We start from the raw sequence: 21,292 nt of genomic DNA, 5'->3' as shown, positions 1-21,292 counted from the left end.
GATTTTGAAGCGGATTAGACATGCTTACGTCTATGCAAAAGAATAATGAGGAAAAGGATAATGAGGAAGGAAAGGGAAAGGGAACTTGTTGTCGTTGCATACAATGATGATAAATAATAAGGAATTGAAAACAGAAAGAGTAAGAAAAAAAAAAAAAAAAAATAAAATCAAGAAACAGATTTATGTGGTTCGGTAATATGCCTACGTCTAGGGAGTATAGCTATATTTCAATATATGATTTAGAGTTATGTCGTAACATATTTATAGTAAAATCTCACTGTATGGACAAACATGAAAAATCTAAAAATATTATGTGCCGTACTTAGGAGGCACAGTAACAACCTATTCGTCTCCAAGTCAACATAAACTAAAATTTTGCCTAATGAGCTAGTTGTTGGAGCTCCGCTTAGCTCCATTTACCTAGTCACGTTTTGCTTCGACAACTGACATCTATATTAGCATCTCGTATTACTCTTTATGCCTAAGAGAATATGAACCACTTGTTTTAACAGAACACAAGTTATGTTGTGTCCAAATTGACAAACCCTCCATATCTTACATGTATATTTAGGTGGTAAAGAAAAATCACCCTAATATCTACCATCCATTTTGCCTAGCCTCATTATTGTTTTTCTTTTCCCTTCCAATTATCAGACTTGGTTATTATTGTTGAAACAATTTTTCCGACAATCAGACAGGCAATGGACCACTTGAAAAATAGAAAAAATTGTCATTAAAAATTTGGGGAAGGACCGGAAACACTCGGATGCTTAAGTCAGTACATTATTTGACTTGATATGAGCGTACTCCCTTTTCTTTGTAGAGAGTGCCCCTTTTAACGTGAGAAGATCCTGAATATAACACTTGTCACATGGCAGTCCTAGATTCTTTTGATTATCGTTCAATTATTATTATTTTTCATGTAATGAGAGTTATTCTCTATGTAGTAAGCTTGTACAGTTATTTTTTAAGTAGTGAGGTGTTTGAGTAAGTCGGCCTTTAAAAAAATAATTTATATCCCCTACAATTATTAAGGGGAAATATCATTTTTGGTCCTTTGTGATTTGCCTTTATACAATACTAATTCCTTTGGTTCCATAAGTACCCTAACGTTTCATGGAGTTTTTAAATTGTCCAAATTAGTCCGTGCTGTCCAAGGGTTGGACACAAATGACTCCATATTATATTATAGCCAATCAGATGGTGACACATGATAAAATACCACTTCAAAAATTTCTAAAAAAATGACAGATTATTGACACGTAATCATGTTTAGGCCACATAGTTTAAAAAGTAGCCACATCATCACCTTGTTAGACTTCCTCCTCCATTGCTTCCCTCCCAAACGATGCCGTTTCCATCTCATCTACATGAGAGTGAATATAGAAAGGGGTGATGAGAACAGCCTATCAATGATTCCAACTCCTAGTTGACAAAAAAGTACGTCATATACTTTTATCTTCTTCACTGGTTTGGTTCTCTGCTTTTTCTATAAAGCAGCCTCTGTCAATCCTTTTAAATTGTGAATTTGGCTTGCTTTCTGTTACACTAAACATGTATTTAGATTAGAAGATTTGTAAGAACAAGGATCTACTTGCTTCTTCTTTTGAAGATGCCATATTGCCATTGCAATTATTTATGAATAATTACTAGTTACTAGCTGGGATTGGGTTTCAAAACAGAAGGATTCTGATGATAATCTAGATCCGATCCTATCCTGTACTTTTCAATCTGACAATTCTGAAGTTCGAAGTGTTTAAAAATTATTGGTCAGGTTTTAATTTGGAGTGATAGAATATATTCTAAATATACTCTCAATATAATATTATTAATTTATATTTTCTAGTATAGGTCGATTTGTAATTCCTAGTATAAGTCGATTTAGGTTTAATTGTATAGGTCGACTTATTCAATTATAAATAGGGACCTATGTATTGTAAATAATTAAGTTATTAAGCACAATGTAACCCTTTGGGGTTTACCTTGCGGACGTAGGCCATAGATCGAACCATGTTTCTTTTCTTTCTCTTACTTCTGCTTTTATTCTATTTTAGATTTATACATAAATCTCAACATAGATGTTTATATTTGTTTCTCTCGGCAACTCTTAAAAAGAGTGGTTGATTATGTGGCAATTTTACTCCACTTACTAGTTTAAAAATGATTTTTTTAGGGAAAATAAAGATGTTAAACTGAGTTTCTTATGGAAAATAAACAAACTAATTGTGTATGCTACTTAAATTAGTATTTTTAATAAGCAAGAAAAGTTATATTTCTATTTTAGGTGGATGATGGAGAGGACTAATTTTTAATCTGGATGGCTGGATGCAAGTAAAAACCATAGGTTTAAATGGGATAAATCTGTGCATCTAACTTCTCATGGTTTCTTACAATACATAAATATATAACTAGCTTTATATGTTGTATCATATCTTGCATATGATTGCACAAATTCTTTGGTTGTATAAGAAATTGCAACGGAAGAAATAAATATTTAACATGTAATGAAGCTGAGAATATTACAAAAAAGCTGAGAGTTTAGATTAGTGTTATTAAATTGAGATCATTATGTAAAAGCTAAAAATTAAGACCGTCACTATATTACTCTTTGCAAGATCCCGCTTCGCAAGACTAATAATAACTTATGACATTTTAATTAAATCGGGTTCACAAGGAAAACTTCAGTTGATAGAATCCATGTATCTCAATTTATAAATGTTCTAGCTCTAAATTGAACAGCCTCTATAGGGCTAGAAATAACCCAATAACCTTGCCAACTTACTCAGCCAGATATGTACCAGGCCCTAAATTGTTATACTCAACATAATACAAGGTGTTTGATTGTGATGGATGGCACTCCCATTCCATTCAACCTTATGCATCAACAAGATCATCAAGGAAGCTCTCTATGATTTCAATTCTTGGGTAGTCCTTTCATGATTTGCTCGAGCTTCCTTGATAATCTTGTTGATGCATAAGTTTGGACGGAATAGGAGGGCCATCCATCGCAATCAAACACCGTGTATTATGCTAAGTATAACAATCTAAGGCCCGGTGCATACACATATGGCTGAGTAAATTGGCAAGGCTATAGGATTATTTCTAGCTCTATGGAGGATGCTGAATTTACAGTAAGAACATCTATAAGCAGAGATACATGGATTCTATCTTCTGAAGTTCCATATGAACCTGATTTGATTAAAAGGCCTTTAATTGTTATCAATCTTGCAAAGAATAATTTAGTGATGGTCTTAATTTTCAGCTTTTACATAATGATGTCAATTTAATAACACCAGTCTAAAGTTTCAGCTTTTTTGTAACGTTCTCAGTTTCATAACATGTTCAATATTTATTTCTTCAGTTGCAATTTCTCATACAACCAAATAATGTGTGGAATCATATGCCCTAGCAATAGTCTCTTCATCAACTGTTTTTAACAGTTGTTGAGAGAAATTTTTTGTTAAAAAGTCCTCTCCATCATCCTCCCAACACAGAACTGAAACTTTTCTTGCTTGTCAAGAATATTAGTTTAAGAAGCATAGACAATTAGCTTGTCTATTTTCCATAAGAAAATCAGCTGAACATCTTCTTCTTCTCTCTCTCTCTCTCTCTCTTTTCAGTTAACATGATCCACGTATAGGGAAGGTTATAGGCTAGTACATTATTATAATATAGGAATTTCAAGTCTCACCATATTCTGTTTGAAATCAATTAAATTTAATCTGTTTTGAAACCCAATCCCAACTAGTTAGTAATATTCATAAATAATTGCAATGACATCTTCAAAAGAAGAAGCAATTAGATCATCGTTCTTACAAATAATCTACATATATGTTCGGTATAATAGAAAGCAAGCCTAATTCACAATTCAAAAGGAGTGACAGAGGCTAAACAGAAAAAGTAGAGAACCAAACGAGTGAAGTAGATAGAAGTATATGGCGTACCTTTTTGTCAACTAAAAGTTGGCATCATGGATAAGCTGCTCTCATGATCTCATCACCCTTTTCTATATGCACCCTCATGTAAGGTAGCCCAATTTCTGATGCAGAGGAATATGAGACTGAATCTGACATCAATTATGAAGAAATTTATACAGCCGAAAACATAAATATGAAGAATTTGTAGTTGAAACATACAAGGATTCCATGATATTATATGTCATTTCTTTAATGAAGAATTTAGGATGGAGATTAAGGAATAAAGGAGAAAAGAATGAAATAAGGTTAGAGAAAAAGTAGTCATGTGGTAGTAGAAAGGAAATGAGAGATTCTGAACAGGTTTTGCCAATTGAGCAAACATATGTATAATATCACGACCATACATCACATGGGCATTAACTGGTTGTTCCACAGAAGAGTATGGATCTTTTTGGAGAAGTTTGTGATCAGATTTGGGGATGATGTTCCTAAATTGTTGAATGTATATCAGGGTAAGATGTCTTCTGGATGTAAGATTTCAGTTTGGCAAGGTACTTGGGATGGAAAACTTGTAATATTTTGACTTCCAAGTTCTTAAGTTATTGGGCATTGGATTTGCATTATCTTGCTCTGTTTTGACATGAACATGTGATGTCCAAGACAAAAATATCAAAATATTATGCATTATCAAGCATAGAGGATGAATTAGGTAAAATATTTTGATTCAAAAGCAAGACAGCATAATTTTGGATTGGGAAAAAGGAATGCACATATACTAACAGTAAAGGCTTCGTGAATTCTACATTAGCTTTTAGTGTTCCAAATTCCCGAGCCATACACAATGTAGATTAAACGATTCTCTTTTTCCTGTCTTAGTTAGCATCCTGACAACGGTTTCCCACATTTCTTATGTTAAAAGCAAACATAAACAACAGCTGATTATAGCAGATCTGAATAACCAAGAAACATAAACGATTTTATATGATCAGCAAAACAATCTAATAACAAGATTACCTCCTTCCAGAAAAGCTTCAAAGGATTTCACCCAGGCTTTGAAACTCCTATCACCCATCTCTTCTAGTGGCAAAGATCCGCATCAGTACATGAAAAGAATTAAGCACACAATCAAAGATACAATTTTTTGATTGAAACTGTAAAAGAGAGAAGCAACTGACAAAAATTCTCTGCACAAAATACAAATATAAATTAGTGACTTAATGCGTTAATACCTGATAAATTCTCTCATGGAAAAGTGGTTGATCTCTCTCTCTCTCTCTCTCTCTCTCTCTCTCTCTCTTTTGTAAACCAACTAAAATGCAAAAGAAAAAGAGCCAGTAGCAGACGTGAGAAGAGGCAAGAGAGGACAAAAATTTGAGGCAGCAGACGCGTGCAAGCTCCTTCCATGAAATGCAGAACAAAAAACAAATGGGAATTTTTGTTCTTTTATAAGGATGAAGTTGAAACATGCCAAAAAAACAGGGGAAGCCAACTAGCCAACAGAAACATTAACACATTCATGTTTTGTTCTGAAAATCAATTCGTCAAAGAGGACACAAAAACAAACAAAAGCAAAGAAAACAGCAAAATGAAACCTGCTTCTTTCTTTGGGTGAGTCTGCAGATTCTAAAACATTGCAAAGCAAAGGGTGTAAATTAATGACCGAGTGAGATAACACATGCTATTCAGTAAATATAAGAGAGAGGGTCAAAACTTTGATTTATATTTTCTTACAGCATATGTATAGGACAAAACCAGAGAAACCATTTAATCTTATTCTTGTCAGCTGGGCTGCAATAATCTGTAATACAATTCCCCAATATAGAAAACAGAGTAACAGTAGTAGTTCACTTTTTAATGGTATGAAATGAATGAGACCACCTGTCAAATACCCTCTGCGGTAAACTGAAATCGACAGCCTTCTTTAAGACATATCCTCGAAACTTCAAAGAAGCCACCTACCACTTGCAGGTTTTATTGAAGATAAACTCAACCTCTCCTGTGAAGAAGAGATTAAAGCAGGCAGCAGAGGGTTTGAACAGAGCAATTCCAAGCCCCCTTGAAAAGAAAAAAACATATTGACCACCAGGCAGTATTTAATGAACTTGTTCCACAAGTAATGTGGTAAGTATCAATGGAGCCTATCGCCATTATACAAGTAGTTGGAGTTAAATGAAAAATAAGTCTGGCCGTAATGTGGTAATTAAATGTGTCTCAAAGAATAATATTATCCACCACCTTATTCTGTATCATTAATTAAACCAAGCATACATTAACTGAGTGAATTCATTTGTTTTATTTCGACTTCATTGGAGAGTGTACTCAAATAATTGCTGTGAGACTATTTAGTTATGGTTTTAATAACCTAAAGGGTTGTTAGAATCCACCACATTTTTGGAAGGGCAAATATAAATTTACACCATAAGCAATCGTGTGATTTTCATTTGCTTTTTAGGGTTTTTAAATCCGAGTTTTAATTCCCTAGGCTTTTCGCATTTTTCATTTCACTCATTCTACATGAAGTTGCTAACATGGAATTAACGAGGCCAATGTTGCGTCAGCAGTTTTGACACCTCATTCTGAAAAAGTTTTATTTTATTTTATTTTATTTTTTACATTGAAAAAAATTAAAATTCTATGAAAAAAGAAGATAAATTTGGGGTAGTGGCTACCCTCGCTGTTGAGGGATAAGCCGCGTGGCCACCACCATAGCAAATGGGAGGGTTCATATGACCAAAATTAGCCATTTTAAATGGAATCGAAAGGAATGAGTGAAATGACAAATGCAAAAAAGTTATCTAAAATTTATAACAGGGCTAATGCCATGTCAATAGTTTTTCCACGTCAGTTAAAAATATTTTTTTTACTTCATTAAAGAAACAAGAAGACAAATTAGGAAAAGTGGCGGATCTTGTGGCGAGAGGCGACCAAGGAGTCACCTCCTTTGCACGATGAGCCCCTTTGTTTAGGGTGGTTCATGCGGCCACCACCACTGTTGTAACCCTTAACGAATCGGGGTAGCTTGTGAAACCAACCCCTCTGCTTAGGGTGGTTTGCGCATCCTTCTGTTGGGATTTGTAATATTGATTATGGCACATTTTTTAACAATTAGCAGAACAACTATGCCTTATTAAAAAAAAAATGAACTATTAAAAGTATACTGGGCATCTTTAAAATTATCTTAACAAAATCCATTTTCGGGTTAATAATTATTTTCATCTCCCTCGTAGTCATTGTAAAGAAAAAACAAGAGTTTCAAAGCATTGATAATTTGCACATTAGCGGTGACATCAAAGTTGCCGCTAAAGATACCTCATTAGCAGCGACATCTAAAGGTCGCCGCTAAAAAGCTGCAGCAAATATACAATTGATCATTAGCGGCGACTACTTGTCGCCGCTAATGATCCTTCATCAGTGGCGACCAATAAGGGTCGCTGCTAATGGTCTATTATTAGCGGCGATATCTAAGAGTCGCCGCTAATAATAGGTCAATAGCGGCGACAAAAAGTTGCTGCAATTGACCCTATACAATAAAAAAAAATAGAAAAAAAAATTTAATAAATCATATTCATTAGCGACGACATTTAAAGTTGCTGTTGATGCTAGATCAATAGCGGTAGCATATAAAAGTCGCCGTTATTGACCCTACAATATAAAAAATTAAAAAAAATATCATATTCATCAGCGGTGACATTATGTTAGATCAATAGCGGCGACATCTAAAAATGTCGCCGCTAATAATTGGTCAATAGCGGCGATAGTTGGGTTCGCCGCTATTGACCCTATACAATTAAAAAAATTAAAAAAAATAAATAAATCATATTCATCAGCGGTGACATTAGATATCGCTACTGATGCTAGATCAATAAGATATTTAACCCTTTTTTTTTTAACTAGTTTATTAATTTTTGGGAAAAGTATACATATCCTTCTCAAACTACCACTCAATTATTAATGTATCAAAAAAAAAAAAAAAAACTACCAATTGTTTCAATGTCCCATCTCAAACTACTAAAAAATATCAACGTCCCTCCTAAGACCAACCAAAAGACAAAATTGCCCCTAAATTTTGTTAAATAAGACAAAAATGTCCTTATAAATTAAAAAAAAAAACTAAAAAATTAAAAAATATAAAAATTATTATTATTTAAAAAAAAAAATCATTTTTTTTTTAAAAAAAAAGCAAATGAAAAAAAAACTGAAAATTGTAAGAACATTTTTTTTTAAAAAAAAAACAAACGAAAAAGAAAAAATAAAAACCAATTTTTTTATTAAATTTATAAAGCGAATTTTATTATTATTATTATTATTATTATTTTAAAAAAAACAAACAAAAAGAATAACTGAAATTAATTTTTTCAAAAGAATAACTGAAATCTATCGATCCTATTGATCTATCATAATCGATCGGATGATCCATCGATCCTATGGATCTATCATGATCGATCGGATGATCTACCATAATTGATCAGATGATCTATCGATCATATTGATCTATCATGATTGATCATATGATCTATTGATCATCGATCGGATGATCTATCGATCATATTGATCTATCATAATCGATCGGATCTTCTACCATGATTGATCGGATGATTTATCGATCCTATTGATCTGTTATGATCGATTGGATGATCTATCGATTCTATTGATCTATCATGATCGATCGGATGATCTGCCATGATTGATCGGATGATCTATTGATCCTATTGATTTATCATGATCGATCAGATAATCTATCATGATTGATCAGATGATCTATCGATCCTATGGATCTATCATGATCGATCGGATGATTTATCGATCCTATTGATCTATCATGATCAATCGGATGATCTACCATAATTGATCGGATGATTTATCGATCATATTGATCTATCATAATTGATCAGATGATCTATCGATCCTATGGATCTATCATGATCGATCGGATGATCTATCGATCCTATTAATCTATCATGATCGATCGGATCTTCTACCATGATTGATCGGATGATTTATCGATCCTATTGATCTATTATGATCGATTGGATGATATATCGATTCTATTGATCTATAATGATCGATCGGATGATCTACCATGATTGATCGGATGATCTATTAATCCTATTGATTTATCATGATCGATCAGATGATCTATCATGATTGATCGGATGATCTATCGATCCTATGGATCTATCATGATCGATCGGATGATCTATCGATCATATTAATATATCATAATCAATCGGATGATCTACCATAATTGATCGGATGATTTATCGATCATATTGATCTATCATGATTGATCAGATTATCTATCGATCTTATGGATCTATCATGATTGATCAAATGATCTATTGATCTTATTGATCTATCATGATCGATCGGATGATCTATCGTTCTTATTGATCTATCATTATCAATCGAATCTATCATGATTGATCGGATGATCTATCGATCCTATTGACCTATCATGATTGATCGGATAATTTATCGATCTTATTGATCTATCATGATCGATTGGATGATCTATCGATCCTATTGATCTATCATGATCGATCGGATGATCTACCATGATTGATCGGATAATCTATTGATCCTATTGATTTATCATGATCGATCAAATGATCTATCATGATTGATCGGATGATCTATCATGTTTGATCGGATGATCTATCGATCCTATGGATCTATCATGATCGATCGGATGATCTATCGATCCTATTGATCTATCATGATCAATCGGATGATCTACCATAATTGATCGGATGATTTATCGATCATATTGATCTATCATGATTGATCAGATGATCTATCGATCCTATAGATCTATCATGATCGATCGGATGATCTACCATAATTGATTGGATGATTTATCGATCATATTGATCTATCATGATCGATCGGATGATCTATCATGATCGATCGGATGATCTATCGATCCTATTGATCTATCATGATTAATTGGATGATCTACCATGATTGATCGGATAATCTATTGATCCTATTGATTTATCATGATCGATCAGATGATCTATCATGACTGATCGAATGATCTATCAATCCTATGAATTTATCATGATTGATCAGATGATCTATCATGATTGATCGGATGATCTATCGATCATATGGATCTATCATGATCGATCGGATGATCTATCGATCCTATTGATCTATCATGATCAATCAGATGATCTACCATAATTGATCGGATGATTTATCGATCATATTGATCCATCATGATTGATCAGATGATCTATCAATCCTATGGATCTATCATGATCGATCGGATGATCTATCGATCCTATTGATCTATCATGATCGATCGGATGATCTATCGTTCTTATTGATCTATCATGATTGATCGAATCTATCATGATTGATCGGATGATCTATCGATCCTATTGATCTATCATGATTGATCGGATGATCTATTGATCGTGATGGTGTTTGATCGACCAGACTTGACATAGTGAAGGTTCGATCGATCCTTGTGTAGTAGACTGATCGATTATGATAGAATAATATGATCGATAGACTATCTGATCAATCATAGTGCATTAATTAGTCCGATCAATCGTGATAGAGTGAGATCAATCATACTTGACATATATAAAATTAAATTCTTTAGTGACGTACGAATTTAGTTAATTAATAATATAATTATATTAAATAAAAATTATTTAGTAATGTGCCAAAATTGCCAAGTTATTTTTTTTTTAAAAAAAATTTAAAAAATTAAAGAAAAACCAAAAAAAAAAAAAGAAATTTTCTTTTCTTTTTTTATTTTTTTAAAAAAAAACAGAAAATTATGAAAACAATTTTTGTTTAGAAAAAACAAAACAAACGAAAAATAAAAAAGTAAAACCAGTTTTATGTTAAATTAAAAAAAAAAACGAAAAAAAACCTGTAAAATAAGAAAAAAAACAATTATATATATAAGCATTTAAAGCTTAAGCGTTTTGGAGGGTGGTGGGGTGTGCATATATATATATATATAATTAAGCATTTAAGGCTTAAGCCTTTTGCAGGGGGGTGGGGTGTGCACGCGGGACACGAACAGCCCCACCTTTTTTTCTACTTTCTTTCTTTTTTTTTTTTTCTTTTTTTTTTTCTTTTTTTTTTTTTTTAAAAAAAAAATCTGCTTATATATTCTGTATTTGCACGTTATTCTTCTTCCTGCTTCGTTCTTTACTTCTTTTCCTTCATATTTTTTTTTTTCTTTTCTGAGAGGTCGAGAGAGGGAGATCAGAGCTTTACTTCTTTAATTTCCTTCATATTTTTTTTTTTTCTTTTCTGAGAGGTCGAGAGAGGGAGATCATAGCTTTACTTCTTTAATTTCCTTCATATATATATATATATATTTTTTTTTTCTTTTTTGAGAGGCCAAGAGAGGGAGATCAGAGAGGGAGAGGGAGACATTTCTGGTGGGTCGGCTGCCGCTGGGGAGGAGGCTGACGCCGGGAATGTCGGAGAGGGATTTTTTCGACGTTTTCCTGGAGCCCAAACAGCGGGGATCCGATTTTTGGATAAGTTTCTTCTCAGATTTTGAATTTCAGTTGATGGGTACCGAATTTTTGGGTAGAAAATCTTTGGGAAAGCCGTATGGGTATGGGAAAATTTCCTGGGTTCTTGAGGGTTTTCCGGTGAAATTTTTTGGGGGTTATTTGGGGAGAGGACCTAATGGGCTTTGAGTTTGATTTTTGAGTTTAATTTTTTTCCCTAGCAGAATGAGTTTAATTCATGATGGAGAAGAAACTAGGGAGGATGAGTAAAATTTTGGTTTAAAGGTTTTTGTTTTCTGAACAATGTGACTTGGAGCGTGATTTCCAGCAGGGCAGCGACTGATTTCCGGCAAGTAATGCGACTGTCGTCAGCGTCTCTCTGACGACTTGTAGCTCTTTTTTTTTTTGATATATATATATATATATATATATATATATATATATATATATTAAAATAAAATATTATTAGTTGCGACTTAAAAATGATTTTTTTAATTTTTTAAAATATCATTAGCGGCGACACAATATGTCGCCGCTATTGGTCAAACAATAGCGGCGACCCGTGATTTTGGTTATAAGGTATTTTGCGGTGGAAAAATAACGTTTTCGATGCGACAAAAGTTGTCGCTGTTGAGTTAACTGGGTCGCCGCTATTGTTTATAAACTATTGTTTAACCAATAGCGGCGACCCATGATTTTGGTTATAAACTATTTTGCGGCGGAGAAAAAATGTTTTAGCGGCGACAAAAGTTGCCGCTGTTGAGTTATCAATAGCGGCGACACACTGTGTTGCCGCTATTAATCATTAACGTCGAAGTGTTTGCAGCGACCACATCAGCAGCGACATGTCGCCGCTATTGAGCAATAGCGGCGACAAAAAGACTTAGCGGCGACTTTTTGTCGCCGCTAATAGTCATTTTTTTTGTAGTGATATTAAGTGTTTCACAATTTTTTTTATCCCTTCACGATTTATAGGAAAATAGCAATAAGAGTCTCACACACACATGCATGATGTTTAATTGTCACAAAAAGAGAAGAGTATAACATGATCCCTACTCTCTACGACGGGAATCCTTATCATCTTTAAAAATTAATAACATGATTTTATTTTATTTAAATATGTTAATAACATAATTCTAAAAATTAATAATTTATTAAGAAAAATAATCAAGAAATTACAAATCTCAAGCCGTTGTTTGATAGAAAAAAAAAAAGGAGAGATTATTATGTAACATGTAACAGTGAATAAGGAATGATAGGCGATGGAATTGAAAATTAAAACATACTAAGAAACAAATATTTGGAGTCTTTCTTTTGCTTATATTTTCTTAAAATTAAATGTATACTAATTTTTTTTTTTTTTTTTATATATTAATTTTATTTTCAATCTTTATATATTTCTCTTTCGTGCTTTAGCCTTGTCCATAAGAATTCTTCATTCCATCGGTAATCATAATCCTTATAATTAACTATAAGATTACACACAAAAATACCATGAGAATCTAGAATCTAGGGTATTATTTTGAAGAGCTACTTGATTGCTTTCAAGACATGCATGCATATATACCAAAATCTTCAATTAGATCAATTTCGAAGGTGGCTGAATCTGCCAGAAAACTCTGATGTAGTTCTTGTAATGAAAGCCACTATTTGTACAAAACAACACTGCACACACAAATATAATTTTGATTTAAATCGGAACAAAAATTGAAATATTTACAGCTAGGAAGAATGCTACACTCTACTTTAGGTAAGCATTTTGGAATCCAGAAGCATGGCCGACTGATCTTCCAAGGTCAACAAGCTGAATTCAACCCGATCTCCACTTTCTTGTGATTAGACAATATAATCTTTGTGATTAGACATTATAATCGTTGTGATCACGTTCAACAGTATTATAATAATTTTGTCTTACACCAGGTCTCTTTAGCATTTTTATTTTTTTTATTATTATCTACTGTTAAAATCTTGAAAGAAATAATACTTTCAAAAGATAAATAACATTTATTTCCATACGATAGGCTCTAACAAACACAAAGATAAGAGAATGCTTAACTAAATGGCACCCTCTTTCTATGGTCAGTGTTTAAATACTGACTAAATACTGTATGAGTAGTTGGGGTTATACTGGCAATGTGCTTTGTTTGTTTTGTCATGCTTGTCATGAAAGTCAGGAGCATCTTTTTTTTTCAGTGCGGATTTAGTTTGAGGATGGGGAGGACATTGATGTCTGCGTGCCTCTCCACTGACATTCATTCTGAATGGGAGAATGTTATGACTTGGAGCATTGCTACACTCAGGGGGGAAAAGTTTACATGCTAGTCTTGGTAAACTTTGTTGAAGAATGCTAGATCATCTCATTGTGTTATCCTAAAATGGTATAGATGTAATTTTTTAATTACAGCTATGCATTGTATGAGAACACTAGGAGATGTTCTAGCATTTCTCAACTTTGTTTAGGTGCATGCATTTATTATCTCTGGCAACAAAGAAATGCTTTGGTGCACATCAACAATTTGAAAACTGAGGAGACTATGGTTGAATAGATTACATGGGAAGTTCATATTCGAATCCTTGTTAAGGGTTCTTTTAAGAAGCTAGATAAATGTATAGAGCTTCTAATTAGTTGGAATTTACAGAAGTTGTTGGTATAGGTTTGTTGCTTTCCTGTAGTAATGACTGTATAGGTCGTTTTGGATAGTGTCCTCTGCTTGAGGTTTTTGGGCCAGTGTTTAATAGCGTGTGTAGTTGGTTGAGCTCTTATAAATTTTTTGATTCATTAAAAAAAATAAATAAATAAATAAGAGAATGCATGTTTATTCTGTACGTAGATGATCGAGTAGATTTTTCATTTGCTCCTTAATTTGTTTGTTTACGTCTGCAAAATATGTTAGGCTTTGTGCATGTCATGGTAAGCCGCAGGTACACAATTCATCGAAGAGATCGATCGAAGATAATTGTCGGGTCATATCTCTAATAAGACAGTGGGGACCAGACACGATTTGTTACCTAGTATTAATTGTGCTGATCAGCGACATCTAGGGCCGGCTCAAGTACTGATCGATCGATCTTAGGTGGATATATTCATGAAACAGTGACCCGAGGTTCACCAGACTCAAGTACGTACATATATATATATATCATAGTATCTACAAAGAATATACATGAGTTTGATTGGCCAAATATCTCTCTCGTAGACTGTGACTGTTAGTATATATATACACGTAAGTACCGTGTACGTACGTTGATACAGGTACCCACGAATTTTCACCTCTACTTTTAAACCGTTCTCGAGCTTTCTCCGTTTCTTTTTAAGATTTTTTTTTTTTTTTTTTTTTTTTTCTGAAACTTATTCCTTAGTGATTAGTGAATTAAGATGATGACCAGACCCAGCAATAAATATGGATCATGTTAATTACCCACAAAACAGGGCATGGAATTAAGATGGTGACAACTGACAAGTTGCCGATTTTTCGTTTTCATGATAATTGGATCGATCACATGGGATGAGCAATTAAATGTTCAATCTTAAAGATAGAAGATGATTGGTACGTTGTCCATCTAATCCATACTTTGGAGTTAAGCTTTGTTTTGGAGTCGTTCATCAAACTTAGACCTTAAGAAAAGCACACCACACCACTCTGACCTTTTTAATTACTTGACCAATCCAATCAGAGAGTCCTTAATTAACCATTACCAACCACTCGGAGAGACGCCGTCCTAAACCAACCAATCAGATCGAGAACGCAGTCCTTAATTAATTAGACAAACAAGGGTGGTCTCAATCTTATGTAAGCTTACATAAACATGATTATTTATATTGGCCACAACTCGTATAATCAATAGCTACGTTAAATTTGACCTAAAATAATATTTTTTTATTTTCGCTAAATCAACTCAATCTTTCTTTTAAGATTCTGTTAATTAGACCCGGATTTATTGTCAACGGTCTTGAGTGCAACTCGATCCATCTCTTTTGCAAATCAATTATTGACAGAAATTATTTCTCTGATTTTTAGAGGCACGTAAGGCAAATAATTGTAAGAAACGAGTTTATTAATTAATTAATAGCATCCTTAATTATAGGTTGGATCTTCCGGAATTGCCGTCTTAAAGGAGGGGATTTGATTTTCTGTGTCTAATTTCCAGCAAATGGCAGAACACAAGGTGGGAGAAAGAATCAGAAAAAAATAATAATAATAAAAAAAATTAATCTTTATGAAGACCGAGATTCTGATGTGGAGAATCCATTGGACAGGAAACGCCAGACGTTCAGGTGTTCTTGTATGAAGTCTTTCGGCGTGGACCGCCATATCTGGATAGAAGAATTGGTTTTCCCTAAACAAAATATATGTTTCTGTACAGCTGATAGTAACGACTAAAACGACTATCGCCGACCCTTGGCCGGGGAGTTGGGCCCAGGGCACACCGTAGTGTTATTAAGTAGGCTAGGTTGGAAAGTTGGTAAGATTGCCACAAAGGAAAAATTGATGTCGGCCGGGCGTTGCATTAATGTGTTGCTAGATATGTTTGGAACACTCGAGAGGTGAAAAATCTTCTCCTTCCCAAAACCTTAACTCCTTCACTTCGATTAATACTATCAAAATCAAGCATGTTGTCTCTCTACACAATTCGATCATATGTATATATATAAAATCTGTTTTCCAATAGATGAAAGTTTATGAATGACGCATATTTTAATAAAGAGTAATGTTATTCTTCACATTCATTTTATATCGGTTGATGTGACTTTTCACTCAAAAAAGAAAAAAGAAAAAAAAAGTCATTTAAAATGTTAGCCAGTGTGAAATGGGTATGGAGAGTATCATGATCATTACTCTTTAATAAAACAATCAATGTTTCTAAGATGAGTAATGTTAACATTTACACCCATTTCATATCAACTGACGTGGCCTATTTTAAGTAGCTTTACATGTCAGCCAGTTAAAAAAAAAAACAATTTAAAACACGTCATATCAGCTAATATGAAATGGGTGTGAAGAATAACATTACTCTTTTAAGATATTCTCACTAGGCTGATGTGGCGGTGTTCATCATCCCTTGGATTGGCCTCTGTTAAGAAGGGAAAGAAAAAAAAATTCAAGGGATAATAGGTATCGACACATTAGCCCGGGTGAAGAAATGAGAGTGTGATGAGGGTTGAATATTTAGAATTACAATCCAAAACATGCTTTTAAATTTTACAATTTTTTTTTTTTTTTTTTTTTCCCTAAGATGGATGTTGTAAAAAAAAATAATAAGACAAAAGTAAGGAAAATTATACCCATAAGGATAATACAATGAATAAATTTAAAATAAAACTGACTTGTCTAATCTAAAGAAAATTCAAAATTGTTGAATTGTTTTGGGGATATACTTTGAATCTTTCCCTTTCGAGAGGCAGAAAAAGTAGTTACCACTATCTTTCTTAGAAATAATGGGTTAAGATAAATTCATCAATGTTATATTTCAACATGTTTGAGCTTTTTCTTTTGCGTTGTATTAAAAGTCCAAGACTTACATAGACGGGCGTTACTCATTAACCTTTGCACTTTGCAGGATGATGCAACATATGTGTGTTGTATTGTGTGTGTACCACTCGATCCGTCGCTCCCCATGACTATTTTATCTGATAATAAAGAGCGTGATAAGCATTTGGTCCGAATAAATCCAAAAATTGGACTAGAGCTCCTAATCTATGTCGGTAAAAGGTAAAAAGCTAAAAGAGCTTGCTAATAGCATTTACAATAGACTGTTAACTCTAAAAAATTATTAGGCTAATAATCACTTTTTAAACTTTTTAAATATTTCTCTATTTTAATTAAATATTATTTTTATAAATGAAATTAACTACAAAATTTAATTTTTCAGCCCTGCTATAACTTTAATTCAAACCCTAGTTGTGCATAAGGAGAAAATAATATTAAAATAGGATAATTTTTGCCTTGTGGACTCTTTGTATTTAAAGAGGGATTCTGACCGATGTTAAATATAAAATTGGCTAAAAAGTTCGTTATATGATATTTTTTTTGTCAAATTTTAGAGTAAAATAAAATTTGAAGAGTGATTTTAAAATGTGTGATATGAAAAAAGTATTTTTGAAAAACGCAGTTAAACGTTTGACAAAATCGCAGTTTGACCTTTAAAATTACAAGTTAGCCTTTAAAAATTTCTGCTTTTTTAATAAAGAACCACGTTACCTACGATTTGAAAAAACAGTTTTCTATAATTTTAAATTAAATTTTTTAAAAATACATTCTCAAATAATTTATTTTTTACAATTTAATTTAAAAACATACTTTTTACTTGAGAAATCACAATCTTAAACGAATCAAAAAAGAATATTATAATATTATCTAAATGAAGTAAAATTACGCAAAGTCAGCCGACAGAGCTCTAATAAGAGCCTAGAGACAAAGCATAGATGACGGAATATATAAACCTGTTCCCCTCGCTCCTGACACCAATCCAAAAGTAGGCCGTACACGTGGCCGAATAGAAAAGCGCCATATACGTGGCTATGCCTTGTAGTGCCAACGCACGAGCAGCCGTAGCCCAAAAAAGTAAAGCCTAAGGCAAATCGGATACCGAGGGTCCGAATCTAAGCCACTGTTTGGCTCTTATGTTATGCGCTCACCGAGTCACCGATTCGCTTGTTTATTCAATAAAAACGATCGGAGCATCATCCCACGTTCTTTACAGGCGCGTGAACGACAGTATAGCTCCAGACTCCAGTCTTAACACACTGTTTGGGAGAGCAGGAAGAAGAGGAAAATAAGGAAGAAATTTGTGGCCGGTTCACACTAATGGGGTTGGGAGCAATTATTCATATTGCGGCTATAACAATTATTCTCCTCTTCCGATTGAATTATATGCAATTGTGAGAGGTCCAACGAAAAGTACAATCAAACTCTCAAATAATTGAAATGTCATAGGCAAACCCTTTCTCCAGTTTGATTTGTATGAGAGTGTTAATTAATCAATTTTGTCAAAATATATAACATGTGAATAATTGTATGGGTGACATAGCCTTAGGTGGTATGTGTGATGTGGTTGCAGATGTTGTAAATAATTACATCGATGTCAAGTTTTTATTAACTGCATTCACGTAATCATTGCGGTTATTATTCCCCTTCCATATATTAAGCAATGAATCTTATTTGTGTCCCTATTAAGGCATATTTTAACGATTTTGAAAATAATTGAGACTGATTTTTAATGTTTTGGACTTTTTTTTTTTTTTTTGAAAACATATTATTTTTGTCTTTTTGTCAAAGTGTTATACGAGAAAGCAACACAGCCAACCAAACTAACAAAAATTATAACCGATTCCGTATCCAAAACAACGTCGTTTTGGTACTACACACCAACACGACTTTTTTTTGGTGAATTTATTAAATATAATATATAAAATATATATTTTATGTAAATGATATGCGGATATGGTTGTTAACCGCGTCCGCATACCTTAAAATCGCTATCCGTATCTGCCTGTGGTTTCAAAGAATATCGAATAGGTGCAGATAGCGAATACAGGTGGTTAATATACACCCCTAACATAGCCTTGTCAATAAAAGAAATGCTTAAAACTCAAATTTTTAAATTTTTAAAAAATGTGATATTTACATATGAATATCATCAATTTTCTTTGCTCAGACATACGGGGAAGTGGCTCATTAGTCAATAAGAAATTAATATGACATATCATTAATTTTTGTTAAGAGTAATGCTACACATCATCCCTTTGTCTTCCTTTTGTCATTCCAAAATTGATATGTTTCTTAAAATCACCATTGTATCAAAATTCAAGAGTGATATATCAAAAATTCAATGGTAATTTTAAGAGTCACATTAATTTTGGGGGGACAAAAGGAGGACAAGTGGATGATATGTAGCATTACTCTTTTTGTTAATGATCAAATTGTTAGAGTTCTACGTGTATTTGAAATTCCACGTCGAGAAATAATAACAAAAATTAGTTGTTAGTATAATATTGTTGGACCAAACAGATATACTTATGCTTTTGGGTTGAATTAAAGTAGTGTCTTGACAACAATTCCTTTCCTTCTTCCAATTTAAATCAAACTATTTTTATTAAAAAAAAATACAAATTACTCCAAAAAATGAAAAAAAGAAGAAGAATATATATATATATATATATATATATATATATATATATATATATATGCATGCTAATTCTCTTTTGCTATAGTTATATTCATATTAGATCATTCACATTCATTCACATTGAACTCTTCAATTTTTTTTTCTAAATCTAATCCTAAAATCTCTTTAGTTGATTTAACTAGCAACTTTTCAAAATTATTAAACAACGAACTTTCTAAATATTTCTCTATTTTAACTAAATATTTTATTTTGGTGATGAAACCAATTTTTAAACTCTTTGCATTAAAAATTTACTTTAGTTGAGATGAAAGGAAAAAGTATGGAAGAGAAAGAATAATAAAAAATCTTTAACTTTCACTTTTGGACTTAGATTAATTAGAGGGCACTATGACAAGAGTTAAATTTAAATTTAACATTTTGTAGAGAGATTGTTAAATAGTATATTTTGTGAGTTTTGTTAAAATTTTAGAGAAAAAATTGAAGTAAAGAGTACATTATAGATGCTCTTAATAGAATCTGTTGACACTGGAATGCAACAAACTACATGTGGTTAAGAGCACTAGAAGCTGTTTCCCTTAACATTTTCTTCAATTTAATGAATTAAATTACTTTTTGTTTTCCTAAATAAATGCCCCATTCACAATAGCTTAACTTATCATTTCCATATACCATTTAAATATTATTTAAATTAAATGCTAGAAGAAACAGTGATAAAAGATAAATCATTTAAATATTGATTTTCTTTCCCATAGGTTGAGCTTAGATCAGATGGCTCTCATGGCTTTGGTGGCGCAGAAGATTTGGTTTAGAAAGAATGCTTTTGTATTTGAAGAGAAGTTTGCTCACCCAAAAATCATTTTTGAGGAGGCAACCACGGCTTGTGTGGAGTTTCATCAGTATAATTCCCATCCAGTCTATCAGGCTAGTCTAGCAAGGGGTGTGCATGGGCCTAGTCATCCTTGGCAACCTCCTCCTAGGGCTCAGGCTGTATTGGGTTTGGGTGTGTAGCTCGTGACCACTTCGAGAATTTTTTGGGGGCTAAAGTTTCTTTTCAATAGACCTTGGTGGAGCCTAAGATGGCGGAGGTGATGTCGATGCACCATGCATGCAATACTTTTTGCCAAAGGGATTGGTTTTTCTGATATACTTTTTGAGGGAGATGCTCTTTAGGTTATCCAAGCCCTATCGGCCGCCCCTCCTCATCTACACCGTATTGGCCACTTTGTTGAGAGCATACATCAAGAGTTTAATTTTTTCCACTCCTCTTCTTTTGCTCACTGTCGCAGTGATGCTATTGGGGTGGCTCATTCTCTTGCTCAAGAGGCTGTTTCTCATTGTTTGGATGCTATGTGGCTTGAGCATCCTCCTAGCTTGATTTGTAATCAACTTTTTAGGAAACTTTGTAATCCTTAGACCTTACTCTATCAAGGTCATTTTCTGCCGATTCTTGGCATTAATACATAAGATCTTTGTTTCAATAAAAAAAAAAAAAAAAAAAAAAAAAAAGGAATCAGAGAGTAAAAATATATATTTTTTATTTTAAAATAATGTTAAAGGATTCACTTTTGCTTCCGTGAATGTAAGAAACAACTTTTAGTTCCTTTGATGTTTTCCTAGTTTAAAGAATAATAAGAGAATTTCAATCAATGAGTTTTTTAGGAGTTTTTTCTGTATGTAAAAAATATAATGAGATTTAGAAAAACTGTTGCTAGTATTCAATTCCAAATATATGATAACTTTTTTTAATTAATTGTTTAAAAA

General features: G+C 32.9%; 1 long non-coding RNA gene across 3 annotated transcripts; it reads right to left on the bottom strand.

Annotated features, from left to right (window-relative positions):
* Positions 1 to 1,038: 1,038 nt before the first annotated feature.
* Positions 1,039 to 5,536, bottom strand: LOC133856640 (uncharacterized). Of its 3 annotated transcripts, none has more exons than XR_009898239.1 (4): positions 5,510 to 5,536; positions 4,932 to 4,991; positions 3,945 to 4,066; positions 1,039 to 1,366 (listed from the first exon to the last, which is right to left on the bottom strand). It is a non-coding gene; the product is annotated as an uncharacterized LOC133856640 (long non-coding RNA). The 3 variants fall into 3 exon arrangements; XR_009898238.1 differs by lacking the exon at positions 5,510 to 5,536 and adding an exon at positions 5,147 to 5,399 and having other exon boundaries at positions 4,932 to 4,994; XR_009898237.1 differs by lacking the exon at positions 5,510 to 5,536 and adding an exon at positions 5,147 to 5,399.
* Between the last annotated feature and the right edge of the window lie 15,756 nt (positions 5,537 to 21,292).

This window comes from Alnus glutinosa, chromosome 14 (assembly GCF_958979055.1).
Source record: "Alnus glutinosa chromosome 14, dhAlnGlut1.1, whole genome shotgun sequence".
Lineage (NCBI taxonomy): Eukaryota > Viridiplantae > Streptophyta > Magnoliopsida > Fagales > Betulaceae > Alnus > Alnus glutinosa.
The sequence above is the reverse complement of the archived record's forward strand: the minus strand, read 5'-3'. Positions and strand labels throughout refer to the sequence as shown.